General features: G+C 51.2%; 1 long non-coding RNA gene across 1 annotated transcript; it reads right to left on the minus strand.

The window, feature by feature from the left end:
- Nucleotides 1-2,061: 2,061 nt before the first annotated feature.
- Nucleotides 2,062-13,103, minus strand: LOC149125588 (uncharacterized). The gene is made up of 3 exons (XR_016237110.1): nt 12,674-13,103; nt 10,472-11,244; nt 2,062-2,232 (listed from the first exon to the last, which is right to left on the minus strand). It is a non-coding gene; the product is annotated as an uncharacterized LOC149125588 (long non-coding RNA).
- Nucleotides 13,104-13,725: the final 622 nt, after the last annotated feature.

Below are 13,725 nucleotides of genomic sequence, written 5' to 3' on the forward strand. Positions count from 1 at the left end.
ATCTTACGCAGTGCATTCAAGCAGCCTCAACAATCCAGGACCACTCCACCCCACGACAGCCCATGAAACCTGGCGCACAGCTCAGACTGATGTGAAGCAATGACTGTCGCCTGCACGCAAGAGTTTCCCATCTCTCCTGGAGGATGGAGTGCATGGTGATGATTTACATCACTCTGAGGCTGTCTCGATCACACATTGTGACAGCCTGTGCAGTGCAACATCCCCATTAATTAACACTCCAGTCTGTGTGGATGCTGGGGAGGGGGAGAAGAAGAGAGAGAGGAGGAGGGAGAGAGGGAGGGAGAGTGGGAGAGAGGGAGAGGGAGAGAGGAGATATCCATGTAAATACACAGAAGCAGCTCTCCATCACTCCTGCTAATGGAGGGAAAATAAACAAAGGATTGTCCAGAAGTCATTTTTAAGGACTTTGTAATGGACTAAATTTATTGAATTGTGCTAGAGGCTACTAGCAGATGTTTGGGATAATGTTTAAATAAGGCTGCATTCTTCCCCTCCCCCCACATACTCTGAAAGAGATAGCAAAGCAGCTAGTTAGGAAAAAAGCATACCAGGATTAAATACTGGCCCCAGAAAACTGACAGATCACCTTGCCAGCGTGGTGAGCCACGATGCACACATCTGGGGTGCAATATTCACTCTAGCTGCTTCCCCACTAGACAAACCTCATGCACGAGGCGGGGCTCCAGAACACTGACATCAGAACTAAGCAATGGGCCAGCGCTGCGGCTCAATAGGCTAATCCTCCGCCTTGCGGCGCCGGCACACCGGGTTCTAGTCCCAGTCGGGGCGCCGGATTCTGTCCCTGTTGCCCCTCTTCCAGGCCAGCTCTCTGCAGTGGCCAGGAAGGCAGTGGAGGATGGCCCAAGTGCTTGGGCCCTGCACCCCATGGGAGACCAGGAGAAGCACCTGGCTCCTGCCTTCGGATCAGCGCGGTGTGCTGGCCGCAGCACACCAGCCATGGTGGCCATTGGAGGGTGAACCAACGGAAAAGGAAGACCTTTCTCTCTGTTTTTCTCTCTCTCACTGTCCACTCTGCCTGTCAAAAAAAAAAAAAAAAGAACTAAGCGATGAAAGCCACCTCATAGTGGGGAGAGGGGAAGGGCAAGGTTCTGGATGAGGGAATGCAGGCTTGACCAGCAGATCCTAGAATGCTGTTCCTGAAGCGCACTTGCTTAAGTGGGTCCCTAGGGAAGTAGGCTTAGATTGGACAGAAGAAAGTGCTCTGCATGTCTCCATTATAACCTAGGTTGAAATTTGTGAGGTATTAGGGAGAAGAAACTTAATCCCACTCTGGGATTTGGAGCTGGGATCTTCCGGAGGTGACCAAAAAAGTTAAATGGGGCTATAAGGCTGTCATCCAATGGGCCTGTGACTACAAGAGGAGGAGGAGAGGGACAGGCTTTGTAGGGCAGTGGGTTCAACAGTTACTTGGGTTGCTTGAATACCTTATCAGGCAGCCTGGGACCCAGTCCCTCCTCTGCTTCCAATCCAGCTTCCTGCTAGTGCACCTGGGAGACAGCAGAAGATGATTCAAATACTTGAGTGTCTGCTACCCACATGGGAGACCCAGAGTTCCTGGCTCCAGACTTCAGCCTTGCCTAGCACTGGCTGTTGCAGGCATTTGGAGAGTGAATCAGCACATGAAAAACTCTCTCTCCCCCTCCTTCTCCCCTCCCTATTTCAAATAAATAAACACTTTTGAAAAAGAAGAGGAGGAGATACCTGAGTGAGGATGCTCTCTCACCATGCCCTGGGTTCTACAGAAAGTCCCCATCAGTAAGAAGGGCCTTGGCCCATGTGGCCACCCAGCCCTGAACTTCCCAGCCTCTAGAACCATGAGCTAAGACCTTCTTTATAGATCAGTCTACAATATTCAGTTACAGCAACAAAAAAAAAATGAGTTCAGACAAGAAGTAGTCAGTTTACAGAGAGTATTTCCCAAAAAATGATACAGATTATAATAGAAATAGGTTGAAAAAGACTCTACACAAATTCATATATAACAAAGGCAAACTTGTATAAAAAAGACAACCTTTATTCAGGACTTCCCAGGTTACTGAGTACTTAATGTATTATCTTATTTGGTCTCCATAGAGATTCAAAAAGGTAGATATTGGGTCCTCATGGTGAGAAGAAAAGTGAGACTCAAAGAAGGCAGACGACGACCTTGAACCCAGAGCTGAGTCTTGGAGTCTGGCACTCTTCAGTTTCCTGAGGTGGGGGATGAAGGAGACAGAGCCACTGAGAAGGGTACCTGGCCACAAAGTCAGAAGAAATGTGTGGTCCTGGACTATGTGCATGCAGCTTTGACTAAGGGGCACCAACAGTCACAACAGGAAATTGTGAAACCACAGTGTGCAGGATTCCTAAGTAAACCAGGCAATGAAGCCAGGGAGTCCGTTCTAGCAGTTGCCAAAGGCTGCTTTTTGCCTAGTCTTATGGCCATCTTGTCCCCACCCACCCACCCACGCGCATTCACACACTGAAACTCACCATGTCCTTCTGTTTTTTCCCAAACCTTTCTTCACTCTTCCCTTTAGTCTTGGGTTTGGTCATGCACAACCTTCTGTTTCTTCATAAGCTACATTTCTTTAATTGAGGCAAGTATTTGAGCATCTGTCCAGCTGCACCCCAGGGCCTGCACTGCCAATTGCTCCTCCAAGACTGCACTGCCGACAGCCGAGGAAAGCTTGTAGTCATGATGGATAATACTGAGCCCCAGCTGACCACGTGCAAGATATCAGGATAATAACTCACACGCACTCACGTTCCTAAATGCCTCACTCCATCCTTACCACAAAGCAACATCCTGGGGAAGCGGCGCTGTCCCCCTCACAGAGAGGGTTCGGTAACTCACAGGAAGTGGGGGGCTCCTGGTGGTATAGTTGAAAATATGTGCTGCTTCCCCTCCACAGCCTTTGCGGGCAACATCTTAAATATATTTGATTATTTCCTAAGCAATTTCCTTAAGAATAAATATTTCACATTAAAATATTGCAATTGATTCATAGCTCATAATCAAGCCATTCCATTTGATAAACGATCCTTGTTTTCTAAGTAATCTGTTGAGATGTGCCCTCGCACACTCTCCATTCCTGCTGCTAACATCAATTCCTTAATATCCTGGCACCTGGAAGCCGTCCAGCCCCTTTCTGTAGCTCTTTTCCAGCCTTAATCCATGCAGTCAGCACACAGGTAGGATGACTGAGCTCAGTCACTCATCTCTCCCTTTCTTCTACAAAGCCTGTCAGGTTTCCCCATGTTTCTCTGAACCCCCTTGCCTTTGCACGGCTATATTCTCGCTGTGCCCACCCCAGGACCCTGTGCAGAAGGCTGACCCCATGTTCCCTCGGTGGCTTCAGTGCCACTGTGCTGCCTTGTTCCCCTCATAGTCATTATTCCTTTCATGGCTTCTGTTCGTTTCCCCCTCGGTTTCCCGCCTCTAAAGCCCAGGCCTCCGCCTTCTTTACTTCTGCAATTTCGTCCTGAGCCATCGTCAGTGTTCTCACGGTTTGACTGTCTTCGGGCTCACTTCCAAAGCCATCGCTCTATCCTTAGCTCTCGCATGCTCCTCGATTGCCAACAATCTGCCAGTCTCTGCCCCTGGGATGACTCATTGGCACTTCCCATCCAAATTATCCAAACAAAGTATTTTCTGTCTCCCATGCAGCTAGCTCCTTCTTCTGACTCCCCTATCTCTAGCAGATTCCACCATGCCTTTAAGTCACCAGGAAAACAAAACAAATAGCAAATATACATCGATTATAGACAGATAGATAACCATATATATAGTCATCTTGGATTCCTCCACCTTCCTCACCCACTATATTCTATTAATTTTGAAATACAAAGAGATTCTGTTTCCAGCATCTCTTGTTTAGAAGCTCTGTTCAGAAAACCATCAGTGGCTTCCGTTACCTATAAATGAGTGCCAATTCTCACCTGGCCTCAGTATCTCATACTTTCATTGGGGTGGCCCAAACCAACCTTTCTTACCCCAGATTACTCAAACCAACTAGGTTCTGCCATGTTCTCAGATACATGCCAAGCTTCCCTGCCTCCCTACTCTGATTCTACTACCCCTGGTACCTTCTTATCCAACACATATGGGACGGTTGGAAGCATGTCCATGTTTTATCCATGTCTTAGCATTTATAAAATATTTACCATGCTTTATCCATGTACTATTGGAAACATGTTCATGTCTTATCCAACACGTATGGTACATGTTGGAAGCATGTCCATGTTAATTTTAGAGATGAGAAAACTGAGACATGGAGATATTATATGGCATGTCTAAACTCAGCTCATAAGGAGGGAGCCAGATTCTCACCTTTTAGCTCCAGAGCCTGTGCTACCACCACTGTGCTACAAGGAAATGCAGATTCAATGGGGAGAGATTTTACTTGTAGGTTTTGATGGTGTACATCTCAAAACCCAGAACCTGGTTTGGTCTTCACTTTTTTTTTTTTTTTTTTTTTTTTTTTTTTTTTTTGGATAGGCAGAGTGGACAGTGAGAGACAGAGAGAAAGGTCTTCCTTTGCCTTTGGTTCACCCTCCAATGGCAGCCGCGGCCGGCGCACCGCACTGATCCGATGGCAGGAGCCAGGTACTTATCCTGGTCTCCCATGGGGTGCAGGGCCCAAGCACCTGGGCCATCCTCCACTGCACTCCCAGGCCACAGCAGAGAGCTGGCCTGGAAGAGGGGCAACAGGGACAGAATCCAGCACCCCAACCGGGACTACAACCTGGTATGCCGGCGCCGCAAGGCAGAGGATTAGCCTAGTGAGCCATGGCGCCAGCCTGGTCTTCACATATTTGACCAGACATGTACAGATGTGTAGCCATATTTGATTGTGCAAATCTGTACAATAGCCAGCTAGCTCTGCATTCTGCTATGTAGCTATTATTTTCCCCAACACAAGTTTCCTGACAGGAGACAGTACCTTCTGTGGCTTTGTCCTCTTATTTGAGTCTCATCTAGGGCTTGACACTTAGGAGATGACCCATGGTTTTAGGATTAAATGGTGTTTTCCTGTAGACTGTCAGTGCCTAATGCATTCCTTGCTGGACACGATTCTAAGAATCGTCAATCTGTTAATTATAGCTACAAATCTGTGGTTCAAACCAGCTACCTGCCAAATTAAATGCTACCTGCCAAATTAAATGCTTGTGGAGATTTTCAGTGGTAACAGATCAATCTATGTAAACTGGGTAGGTTTGAGGAGACAAACATGTGTTTTAGTCCAGGATTGCTGAGTTTGGTCACGTACAGATGACAAAAGCTGTTCTGAAATCCGAGGCTATGCTTAAGTTTGGGACCAAGAATTAATGACTCTTATGCAGAGATAGCTCAAACTGCATCTTGTGAAAAAAGACATCTGTACTTAGAGCCAAACTCCTAGACTCTTTCCCTATTGCAAGGCATTTCTATAAAGTGGAAATGGTGCTTCCAATGAGATGAACCCTAGCACCTTCAGTGTGTGTATGTGTGTTTGTGTTGCTGAAAAAGTTACTTTGGATAAAAATAAGCTCTGCAAACAAACATAATCTCCACTCATCCTGCTGAACAGAGGGATAAAGAATCACTTTCAGAGCAATAAAGAAAGGTTTTGTTTGCTTAAAAAAAAAAAAAAAAGGATGAAAGAAAGTCAGTTCCTAAGCTTGCCTCGTCTTCAGCACTTCTGGGGTCCAGGTTCCTGACACAGTAGGCTAAGCTGCCACCTGCATGCTGGCATCCCACATAGTAGGGCAGGTCCCAGTCTAGCTCCTCTTCTGATCCAGCTCCCTGCTCATGTGCCTGGGAAAGCAATGGAAGATGGCATGATAACCTGGGCCACAGCCAGACAGGTGGGAGACCTAAATGAAGCTCCAAGCTCCTGGTTGTGGGCTGGCCCAGCCTCAGCTGTTGCAGTCATGTGGGGAGTGAACCAATGGGTAGAAGATCCCTTTCTGTGTTTTCCTCTTTTTCTGTCACTCTGCCTTGAAACAAACAACAACCAAAAAAAAAATAAATAAAATAAATCTTTTCTTTAAAAAAAAAAGGTGTCTCTTGTCTGCCTGCACTTCTCCAGCCACCTGCATGTACCCACTTTCTGACAGAGCAGGTGCAGGTCAGCAGAATGTGAGCAAATCGGCTCTGAACGTCAAAACAGGATTTTACTCAATTATTCATTTGGGAGAACCAGGAGAACAGCAAGTAAAGATCCCAAAGAGGTCATGCTATAAAGAATGTGAAACCCTCTAATGTTTAATTTAGACTTGACTGTCTGAACGGCTTTCCAGCTCCCCGGATCCAAGCCAAAAGCACTCAGGCATGGCGTGGGATGACAAGTCAGCAGCTAGAGAGGCCCAATTCAAGGCCACGGCTGCACAAGAAGCCATCCGTTCCTCAGGGACAGGTGCCCAGAAGGCAGAGGCAGAAAAGCTTCTCCAAAGATCCTGATTATCTCAAGCACAGGAAGTAAAGCCTGAGCCCAGACATCGGCACAAGTGCGGCTGTCAGAGGCGGCCCTGCCGAATGATTCTGCAGGGGGACAAGGCCCTGGCTCCCATCGGGCCAGCTAGAGGGAGACAGAAGCACCACCCAGGGTGGATGCAAGTGAACCGATTACTGACAGCTGCTGTGTGACTGTCATGCTATTTAGGTGTCAGGATCACAATGAGTGCCGGAGAGGAGAGAGGAGGAAGAATAAAGGAGTGGAGAGCCGCAAGGAATCGGACTCGGAGCATCATTCATTCCACCCCACTTCACCTGCCAGCCCTTGGCACTTACGCCATCATGGGACCATTCTCCGATGCCAGCATGGTGATCCCTCCTTCTCTCTTGCAAGCCTCTGCTCAGTGTGTCTGGTACATGAGGGATATGCAATGGCTGTGCTCACAGCCTTGGATCCCCTGCTGCCTCTCCCCTGACAGCTCCCAGGGACATCAAGCAGACTCTGCTCCCAGAGTCAGGAACACACCAAGACTTGGGACACTGAACTGAATCTGTCCATCATTCCACGTTGTACCCACAGTGGGGACCAGCTACCAAAGTCTCTCTCATCAGGCTGGGTCCAGGCCACCTGAGGGGCACCCATACCACACACGCTTTACCCAGGGACATGTGCAGAGCCCAGACAGGTCCTGGTGTGCTGGAAGAGCCCATCTACAGGTTCAGTTGTCCCCATGGTCACTCAGCCTTCAGCGCTGACTGGTGAGTAACGAAGGGAGGAAATGGTGCTGCCTGGGAACATGAATAGTACTGAGCCAGAGCAGGAAGGGGCGGGGTTGCTCTCAGCCACTCCGAATTAAGTCTGATTTTGATGCACATCAAAGACAGCCATAGGCCAGTACCTTTTTTAAAAATATTAATTTATAGGGCTGGCACCGCGGCTCACTAAGCTAATCCTCTGCCTGCAGCTCCGGCTCCCCGGGTTCTAGTCCCGGTTGCTCCTCTTCCAGTCCAGCTCTCTGCTGTGGCCCGGGAGTGCAGTGGAGGATGGCCCAGGTCCTTGGGCCCTGCACCTGCATGGGAGACCAGGAGGAAGCACCTGGCTCCTGGCTTCAAATCAGCACAGCACACAGGCCGCAGCGTGCCAGCCATAGTGGCCACTTCAGGGATGAACCAACAGAAAAAGGAAGACCTTTCTCTCTGTCTCTCTCTCTCACACTAACTCTACCTGTCAAAAAAATTAATTTATTAAAAAATCAAATTTAGAGAGAGAAGGAGGAGGGGAGAGAGAGAGAGATCTGCTGGTTCACTCCTCAGATGGTGGCAACAGCCAGAGCTGGGCCAGGATGTAGCCAGGAACCAGGAGCTTCATTCAAGTAGCCCATGGGGGTAGCAGGGGCCCAAGCATTTGGATCATCTTCCCCACTGCTTTTCCCAGGCCATTAGCAGGGAGCAGGATTGGAAGTGGTATGACGAAGACACGAGAACAGGAGTCACAGGAGGCAGCCTAACCTGCTATGCCACAATGCTGGCCCCTAGACCAAAAATTTAAATTTGGTCATTGGGCAGAATCCAAGGACTGATGCATGGCCCTCTTATTTCAGAGTGTTAGTGTCTGTCCCATTTCTGCAGTCCTGGCCTCTAGTGATGGAGCCACTGAAGCTTTGCTATGCTCCTACTCTCTCTTCCACTGCTGCACAGCTCCCAGCAGAGTCCAGAGGCTCCCGAGGTGGGCCTCGCTCCGTGCTAGACGCTTTCTCTGGGTTCTCTAATTCTCTGGGGTAAGTAGTCATTTCATTCCTGTACTTAGAGAAGGAAGCTGTGACTAAGGTCAATATAGCCTAAAAGTAGCAAAGCCAGGATTCAAACCCCAGGCCCTTGACTAGAACAGGGTTGCACACTACAGGACCTACAGTGGCCAGGCACCTGGGGATCAGCAAATCCGGGCAGGTATTGGAGGCAGGCGGCAACTGTGGTATCTGGAAGCTCCATGGCCTTCTTCAGAGGACACACCCGCCACCTAGACCTGCTTTCTATTCCAGAAAGAGTGACTCTGGGGGACCAGAGCCTCATATTTTTCAAGAGAGACTATAAATCTGAATTTGTTTCCCTAAACTTGCAATGGCAACTGATACAGATGTCTAAAATCACAATGGGTAGGCAGACGCTGAGTGGGTCTCAGAACCACACCTATGACCAGGATTCATGGTGCCTGCCTACCCTGACTCTACTGTACAGGCCTGGGTCCTAACTGTTGGGCTCTACACCTTTTAAATTTGATCAGCGGGGCCTGGCACTGTAGTGTAGTGGACTAAGCCTCTGCCTGCAGTGCTGGCATCCCAAACGGGGCCGGTTCCAGTCCCGGTTGCTTCTCTTCTGATCCAGCTCTCTGTTATGGCTGAAAAAGCAGTGGAAGACGGCCCAAGTCCTTGGGCTCCTGCACCCACGTGGAGACCTGGAAGAAGCTCCTGGCTCCTGGCTTCAGATTGGCCTAGCTCTGGCCATTGCAAACTTTTGGGGAGTGAACTAGCAGATGGAAGATCTTTCTCTCTGTCTCCCCCTCTCTCTGTATGTAACTCTACCTCTCAAATAAAAATAAAATTGCTTTTGATCGGTGAGGTCTACCTGGTGAATTATAATTCCTCATCCTGTTATTTCCACGCACCGGCCTCAGTTCTGCCACCTAGAGCTGCAAGGACTCATTGACACATTGCCCTTCCATCTCCCTCTACAGTAATCAAGACTCCCCTTTGGCTTTGCAGACCTTTTATGCCCTGGCCCCACTGCTCCAGGCAAGCTCCAGACACACCTACCTACTTCACCAGACTCCCCAGATTCGCTTCTTAGAACTAAGCCGGACCTCTACGCCTGGTCTGTGATGTGCAGAGCAAAGCAGGCTCCCAGGCACCAGAACTCATCTGAGGCTGGAACCCAAAGTCACGTGGTTTCCTTGGCAACTAACGAGTTGCCTCCGTCTAAGTGAAGAGGTTCTGCCCCCCACCCCAACCCCAGAGAGGGGCTTCTTGGTCTCCACAGTTGTCATTGTCATGGGAGATGACATCCCAACCACCACAGTATGCAGTCGCTGCCCCTGTCCTTGCGGGTGCTGTGCCAGGGTCAGCTCTTCAGCCCCAGTGGCATGCAGGCCTGCAGCTGGCTGAGCCTCCCTTCTGAGAAGACAGCCTGCAGCACCAGGAACCATCCTGCTGGGCTGAGAAACAAACTCCACCCACCTTCTTGCACCTCTCTCCCAATATCCCAATTTTTTTAAAGTTTTATTTTATTTATTTGAAATAGTTACAGAGAGAGGAGAGGCAGAGAGAGAGAGGTCTTCCACCTGCTGGTTCACTCCCCAGATGGCTGCAATGGCCAGAGCTGTGCCGATCCTAAGCCAGAAGCTTAGAGCTTAGAGTTTAGAGCTCCGGAGCCAGGAGCTTCTTCCAGGTCTCCCACGTGGGTGCAGGGGCCCAAGGACTTGGGCCATCTTCCACTGCCTTTTCAGCCATAACAGAGAGCTGGATCGGAAGAGGATCAGGCGGGACTAGAACCAGCACCCATATGGGATGCCGGCACTGCAGGCCAGGGCTCTAACCTGCTTGATTCATCACACCAGTCTCAGATTCACCTCATCTCATGATACTGCCCAGAAAACACCACGAGTGGAGTATGAGCCTGGCTCTATGCAGCCGGCCACCCGGGGATCAGAAACAGGGCAAGGGTCAAACGTGAGGCCCCAGAAGGTCTGGGGAGCACCTCTGAAGGCTCAGCCTGAGGCTTCTGCCTTCAACAGCTGTGGGCTTCACCATCTGCCATGGAGTGGGTACCGCTTTCGGGCCCACTCCCACCTCCCAGCTTCCCTGGTCACATGAGGAACTGCAAGTCGGCTCAGCTGCCACGGGAACTGAGAAAGGCACAGCAGCGTCCCTCCTCTTCTCCCTGCCCCCGGGCCTGACTCGTGGCCACAGGGCCGGGGCTGGGCCGAGCAGCTGGGTTTTCCCTCGAGCGGTGACTCACAGGTGTCGTTTCTCTGGCACAGCTCCTCAGAAGGGTCCCAGCTGGGAAGGCTTCCTGGTGGCCGAGTGATCTCTCCCAGCTGCCAGCCTGTCAGCAAAGCACCCCAGCTGGTGGGAGGTGACGAAGAACAGGTCTGGGCTTTGTCCCTTGGCTAAAGGACCTGTCTGTTTCACTCGCCAGACTCAGGATGTGGTTCATCATCAAGGTCGCTGCAGAACGCATCTGAAGTGCTGCAGGGAAGTCAGGTTTCTGACGGTGTCACCACTGCCACCAAAGAGTGCCAGCTGGCCACCAAGGGCAGTGCAGAGAGCCCCTAAGGCTGCCCAGGTGCCAGCAAGTGCTTGGCAGTAAAATGGACAGGGCCACCAAGGGCGTGTCCTGTAGCACAGAATGGCAACAGGCTCCTGCAGGCTTGGAGCTGGGCAAAATCATGGATTCTAATACTGTTTGAGGCAGCTGAATGTCATCTTTCCAAACACAACCTCACATAGAAGTGCAGTATTCAAGCAAGTCCAAGGGCAGCTGCTCAGGAGGAAGCCTGGGTGGAACTGGGAGGTATAGCCAGCCAGGTTCCCTGTAATCCTGCTCCCACAGCTGGGGTGTTCCACCTGAAATGCTGAAAGTCCACCCCTCTGGTTCAACTCCTCATTGCTCAGGGGGGCATGACTGCATTCCCTCAGGTGACACGGTGCATGCCTGGTAGGAATTCAGCAGAATACAGAGTCTGGTAAGCCAAGCTCCCGGGGAATGAAACATCTGCCCCAGTGGGCGGTCTGTGCAGGTGGGAAGAGTAAGTAAATACACACATTAGGCTGATCTCCAGCTTGTCCTGGCCACGTTCTAGGCTGGGCTATATCTGGGGGCTGCTGAGGCTCAGCCGTCAGTGTCGACAACTTGGAAAGGCCTCCACCCATTTGACTGAGCTGAGGATGGGAAATCCAGGAAGAAGGGCCCCAGGGTCAGGGTCAGGTGCGGTGCTGGGAAAGCTGAATGAAGCTGGGCCAAATCCCGGTGCGGCTCAGCGTTTTTCATGCAGCTTTAGAGCCACAGTGGCTGTCAGTGGAAATGACATGAGAGGTGCTTTGTTTTGGCTGTGGGAGCAGAGAACACCTGCCTGTAAGCCCCACACTGCTCAGGGCCCCCTCTCTCCCAAACCCATCCCCTGAACCTGGATCTTCACCTGCCTGACAGTGCTGCTCCCCGCATTCCTCGCCTTAGGAAAACATCACGCTCTCCTGCCAGCACCACTTAGCCTGCCACCATTTCAGGAGGGACTGTTTACTGTCCCTTACCCTCACCCCCAACCCACCCAGAGCCACTAACCCCCTGCCTGCCTGTAAAAACCCCAGCTCACAAGAGGCTCCTGGGACCAGCTTCCCTTCCTCATTTGGCCATCTGTCAGCAGCCTGGTCCCTGCCCTTCCTCCCCCACCAGTCATCAAAGCCTTAGCACCTGCCTTAGAGGCTTCCCCTCAAGTCTGGGCAGCACCTGTGGGCCATTCCTCCAACACCTTTGTCTTCTGCACCCTGACTCCATTTCAGCGCCCCACACAGGGCCACATTCTGGTCAGACTGGAAGGTTAAACCCAAACCTCTCACTCCCACCCAGGCCTTCAAGCTCTCTCCCTCCCTGAACCACTGCCCCCTCCCTGACCTATGTGGTCCCTGTTGACACTTTCCACCCTTGATCACTTTTCTTGCAACCCATCCTCCTCCTCCTGTCTTCACAGCTACCAGTAGGCAGCCAGAGCCCTTGGTCATCATGCTCAGTGCTTTTCTGCGAAATTCTCAGCTCCCATGGTCTTGCTGTCCTGTGACCCCTCTCCCTCTCCAGCACAGTCCTACCCCTGAGTGGTGGTATGGCAGCCTCCTCAATCCTTCAGCCAGTGGAAGGGTCCTGCTGGGGCAGAGCACACAGCCATGATGATGGCAGCCGTGCTAACCCTTCCTTGTTGCTGGGCTCTGTGGAAGTCATCTTGTCCCAGGCTCCTGAGTCCCCTGATGCTGTGGTCTGAAGGTGTTTGGAGGTTTTGTTCACAGGTTGGAAACTCAGTGCCCAGTGTAACAGTGCTGGGAGGCAGGGCTTGGTAAGAGGTGATTGGGCAATCAAGGGACAGTGGGTCTGTTATAAAAGGGATTTGGCTCTTGCTCTCGCTCCCCCTCCCCCTGCAGCCAAGGGTTAACACAGCAGGAGGGCACTCACCGTATACAGGCAGCCTGCTCCTGCACCTCCCAGCCTCCAGATCCGTGAGCCAGAACACCTTATCTGCAGCTGCACAGAACTGAGACGCCGACCTCAGCCCCTTCGCCCTCAGCCAAAGCCAAGCCCAGCCCGTGCTTGCCTCCTGCCCCTCATCAAACAGGTATCCTGGGTTTGAGCTGAAATCCTCCCTCCACCTGTGCTCTGCGTCTCCTTCTGACTTCCTGCCTCAGGAATTCTCTCTCCCTTATTTTCCTGCCGTGTCAACCACTCACCTTGTACGGCTTTCCTCCCCATCCTCCCTGGCCCTTGGTTTCTTCCATGTAAGGACAAATAAAAAACCTCAAACAAACAAAGCATCTCTGTACTCCCATACTCCCTTCTCCCACCACCCACGCCCGCCATTCCCTTTCCAATCACATTTATTCAGAGGGTCCTAGGAGTCCTTCTCCCACCTTCCCCTTTGCCACTGCCTCGGCTTGGCCCCCAGCTGCCTTGGGCACACAGCCTGTCTCCACTAGTGCCTTCAAGCCCTCTCTCTCCCTGGATTTTCCTTCCTGATCTCTGGCCCTGCCTTCTCCCCTCCCTTCGCTGGCTCCCCCTTCTCCAGGTTCCTCGATGCCCCTGCACCCCTCGCTTCTCTCCCACTGCTCCCCTGCCCCTGCTGCACTCTCCTCTAGATCAGAGCCTCATCCCTACAGACTCCCAGGTTTCTCTGAGGATGCAACCCAGCACCCAAGCAGAAGCATCCAAATCCCACTGCCCTCTCCACTGGGGCACCCTTCAGACTCCAGGGGTCTAATGGGCCCTGAGCTCACTGCTTCGGTCCCTGCAACCTCCTTTTCCATTCATACCCAGGGGCTCTCTGCCTGGACCCCTGCAACAGCTTGCCATGTGCTCTGCCTGCCTCCTGTAGTGCCCCCTCCAGCAGTCAAAGTGAAATTCCTTAATAGTAAAATTGAAATTTTTTAAAGTATTTATTTGAAAGTCAGAGATACTGAGAAAAAAGGAGAAACAAAGAGATCTTCCACTCACTGATTCACTCCCCAGATGGC

This window comes from Oryctolagus cuniculus, chromosome 7 (assembly GCF_051225735.1).
Source record: "Oryctolagus cuniculus isolate XC-2025 breed Fujian yellow rabbit chromosome 7, ASM5122573v1, whole genome shotgun sequence".
NCBI classification, from domain to species: Eukaryota; Metazoa; Chordata; class Mammalia; order Lagomorpha; family Leporidae; genus Oryctolagus; species Oryctolagus cuniculus.